Genomic DNA, 5,083 nt, shown 5'->3' on the forward strand with positions numbered 1-5,083 from the left:
TCAAACATTAGTGGAGGTTAGGGTCAATGTTTTAGGAGTCAGAGACAGTCAAACGTTAGTGGAGGTTAGGGTCAATATTTTAGGAGTCAGAGACATTCAAACATTAGTGGAGGTTAGGGTCAATGTTTTAGGAGTCAGAGACAGTCAAACGTTAGTGGAGGTTAGGGTCAATATTTTAGGAGTCAGAGACATTCAAACATTAGTGGAGGTTAGGGTCAATATTTTAGGAGTCAGAGACATTCAAATATTAGTGGAGGTTAGGGTCAATATTTTAGGAGTCGGAGACATTCAAACATTAGTGGAGGTTAGGGTCAATATTTTAGGAGTCAGAGACATTCAAACATTAGTGGAGGTCAGGGTCAATATTTTAGGAGTCAGAGACATTCAAACATTAGTGGAGGTTAGGGTCAATATTTTAGGAGTCAGAGACATTCAAATATTAGTGGAGGTTAGGGTCAATATTTTAGGAGTCAGAGACATTCTAATATTAGTGGAGGTTAGGGTCAATATTTTAGGAGTCAGAGACATTCAAATATTAGTGGAGGTTAGGGGCGATATTTTAGGAGTCAGAGACATTCAAATATTAGTGGAGGTTAGGGTCAATATTTTAGGAGTCAGAGACATTCAAACATTAGTGGAGATCAGGGTCGATATTTTACTATACAGGTTAAAGTTTAGGGTTTCTTTCTGACATTTTTTTTCCAGGAGGGGGGGGGGGGAGGGAGCACGTGAGACTTTCGGGGAGGGGAGGGAGACATTGGTTAAAGTATATATTTTGTGTATAAAATATTATTTTCTTCGGTGGGGGGAGGGGGGAGCTGTGCCCCTTCGAAAAAGATGCCTGAAAGAAACTCTGCTACTGTTGTGGTAACAATGAAGTAGGTTCTGGTCAATGTTTTACTTAATTTTATTATTCCGGGTACTGTTCATAACGACTGGAAGTAGGGCACAGAACAAAACTTCACTGACCACAGAGATTTTTTTTTTAAACTAATTTTAAAATATTCCTCTGATCATTCACATCAATGTCAAACAAAACACAGAGAAACCACATCAGACATAGTTTTATAAATAAATAAATACAGCCGTTATGGCATTAATTTCACTTAATACACTCTTAATTAATAACCTCCCCCTTTCCCCCCCCCCACTATATTGTGACCTCCCCCCCCCCCCTCACTACATTGTGACCCCCCCCCCCCCCCCATGCTTGACTACAGTACATGTCAAATATTTCCCCACTGTTTACATTTATCAACGTCACGCGCATCGTGCCAGGTCAAGGTGCCGGATTAAATATAAACAATAGGTAAACACAGTCACGTGATATCCGCCCGTGTTCCATGGGGAGAGGGGGGGGGGGGTCAAAGGTGGGTTGATCTTACACCAGCACATTTTTCTTTTGTCATATAAAACAATGATTTTAAATACGTTTTGAAAAAAAGATAGCAAACATAATACAGTTACAAGAAAGAGATTCTATCACCGAACATATAGATCTAAGTTTCTTATAATTTTATTTAGAAAGCACAGACGCTGATGAAATTTTAATTCATAAAACTAGAGGTACTACTCGTTTTAAATTGTTAGGTGTTAGTGTAAATATTCTAATTGCCAAGTTCCGAAAATGTGGGCGTTCTATTGTTAAGTTTTTTAAATAATAGTTGTAGTCGAAATGTAGGTCAGTTCAAAAAGTTGTGTAGGGAATCTTGGTTTTCATCAATGGTTACAACTGGCAACTACTCGAGAGCTTACTGTAGTACAATCAAGGAACTCGCAGGGGTGTCCACCCAACCGGTTGTACTAGCAAGGAGTCCACCCAACCAGCTGTACCAACAAGGTGTCCACCCAACCAGTTGTACCAGAGAGGTGTCCACCCAACCAGTTGTACCAGAGAGGTGTCCACCCTACCAGCTGTACCAGCAGGGTGTCCACCCTACCAGCTGTACCAGAGAGGTGTCCACCCAACCAGTTGTACCAGAGAGGTGTCCACCCAACCAGCTGTACCAACAAGGTGTCCACCCAACCAGTTGTACCAGAGAGGTGTCCACCCAACCAGTTGTACCAGAGAGGTGTCCACCCTACCAGCTGTACCAGCAGGGTGTCCACCCAACCAGGTGTACCAACAAGGTGTCCACCCAACCAGCTGTACCAGCAGGGTGTCCACCCAACCAGTTGTACCAGCAGGGTGTCCACCCAACCAGTTGTACCAGAGAGGTGTCCACCCAACCAGTTGTACCAACAAGGTGTCCACCCAACCAGGTGTACCAGCAGGGTGTCCACCCAACCAGTTGTACCAGAGAGGTGTCCACCCTACCAGCTGTACCAGCAGGGTGTCCACCCAACCAGTTGTACCAGAGAGGTGTCCACCCTACCAGCTGTACCAACGAGGTGTCCACCCTACCAGCTGTACCAGCAGGGTGTCCACCCAACCAGTTGTACCAGCAGGGTGTCCACCCAACCAGCTGTACCGGACACCCAACCAGGTGTACCAACGAGGTTGCCCAGGCCTACAGATAACACTGCCCTATGTTTGTTTGCTTTAGCCTGGGCTAATAAGAAAAACAAATTAGCGAGCAGATCTGCCGTCACCTGCTTCATTAGAGATCAGGACAGGAATGTTGCTGCTAATGGTGGGGGGAGGGGGGGGGTCTGGGACCATGGGCACATATACCCCGCCAGTTGTTCAAGATGGACCAAACGGCAGAGGGCGTCCCACCTGTTGTTTCAGTATGTAAGGGCAAAATGTACCTGCGAGCATATTTCCTAACACGTTTTTCCAGAATATAATTCAAGAATATAATGGGTACCTACTTTGGCCGATCAACTGATGAAGAATAAAAAGGCACACTATGTCGCTTATGTATATATGTCCTAACCGTTATTCTAAGCAGCAATGGCATGAAGTGACTATGTACCTGCATATATATAGCACTGTGATGCCTTTAATCTGACAGAACATTAGTATTCTAACGTGACGATATACCACACACCATATTACGATTATACAAGCGCATTTAGCCAACATCGGCTGGTGTATTCCCCTTATCAGTGTCCGACAGTGGACCCGTCCAAAAATAGGTGTGTGGGTGATTAGTAATATTAAAATATCAGGGTAGGCCTAATAATATTTAGATCAGATTTGGGGGTTAGGGCTATTACAACATGGGTTAGGGTATGCGATACCTCGGACATTATCAAATTATAGTTCATTGGTTATTAGATCTACCATCAAATTAGCTACTTTTTGCCAAGATTCCAATTACTGCGGCATCACCTAACACTGGTCTGGAACATACACCAATAGACTGTACATGCTTCTTGATACAGTTCACACAAATGTAATACACATAGACGGGACCGATAGCGCTTTCTCACGGCATATTCATTCTCAATTGTGTGCCATACAACAAAGGCAAACAGGCCTTTCACTGATCGACACGCCTTCACTTTTGGTTTATTTATGAAGCCTTGCTGCCACATTAGCATGTCTGTTTGTTTATGTATTGACGAGGCGAGACTGTCTTGCATGTTATAAGTCTGTCTCAAACTTATAGGTAAGCTACTATTGTAGACAAAGCAAGCTGACAACTATTATGTGATCATCTTTACTTTAGATGCCTCGATCGATAACATTCCTCAACCAATCATAATGCAAGGTACTCAATATAGCTGAGTGAGCTCAATAAACCGAAGTCTGATCCTAATGTCAAAATTTCCTGGTGACCAATATTCGAACCTAGAACCATATATTTAATAACGTGGCCAACGCAGTTAAACCGAAGTGGGTGTGTTAACCTATGTTTAACCAAAACCTTCAACTAAATAAGGGCTACTATATTGCAGAAAACTTTAGTATATAGGAATACCAAGGTGGGCGAGTTATAAAAATTGTCCAACTCAAACCCTAAGCCTTTTTGTTAATGACAGCAGTATAATAAAGTGTTAAGGAATACATAATTAACCTCTCACACCCCCACCCCCACTGTACACAAACACACACACACACACACTCAATTACTCCACATAGCTGTAGGTACAGCAAGGTTTTAGAGCAGCGGTTCTTAACCTTTTGGGAGGTACCCAACCCCACCAGTTCCATATACGCATTCATCGTACCCTTCTCAATATCGTCCGCATTGACGAAATCCGACCGTAAATCATACGAGTAGGATGTGTCTTGACCTCCGCTGAACCCCTGAGACTGACTCTCTGAACCCTGGGGTTCGATCAAACCTAAGTTAAGAACCACTGGTCTATAGTCACCAAATCTCTACCACGCCTATCACAGCAAGCTCTCACCAACTTCCGTCAACAGCATCACATCCTACAACCACCCAACAACAACGAACTAAAATTCCTTTGTCTCAACTTTACGTATAACAACCCAAGCTGAGATAAATAGACCGAGAAACAAAAAAAAGAATCAATATTCAAATTTCATATTCATCTCCGCCTAATCAATGCACATTATAAAATCGGAAATCTCCAGTGGTGAATAATATAAGCGTGATCGTGTGTTTACTTTTTGTAATGTCTTTGTCATGGTTGGTTGGTTGGCCTGGTTTTATATTTAGTTCCTGTACAAGTTTTCCAGGGTAACGTGTATTAATAACACACACACACACACACACTCATATACACATGGGGCCCTGTATTCGCATACACACATAGATATTATATATATATATATATATATATATATATATATATATATATATATATATATATATATATATATAAATATATATATATATAAATATATATATAAATATATATATATATATATATATATATATTTATATATATATAAATATATATGTATATATAAATATATATGTATATATATATATATATATATATATATATATATATATATATATATATTATATATATATATATATTATATATATATATATATATATATATATATATATATATATATATATATATATATATATATATATATATATATATATATATATATATATATATATATATATATATATATATATATATATGTATATATGTATATATATATTGGCCTATATATTACATATGTATGTATGTTTAGTGTATGTGT

The sequence above is a fragment of the Physella acuta genome, unplaced genomic scaffold, assembly GCF_028476545.2.
Source record: "Physella acuta isolate Inbredline_101_S28 unplaced genomic scaffold, ASM2847654v3 ptg001710l, whole genome shotgun sequence".
In the NCBI taxonomy this organism is placed as follows: domain Eukaryota; kingdom Metazoa; phylum Mollusca; class Gastropoda; family Physidae; genus Physella; species Physella acuta.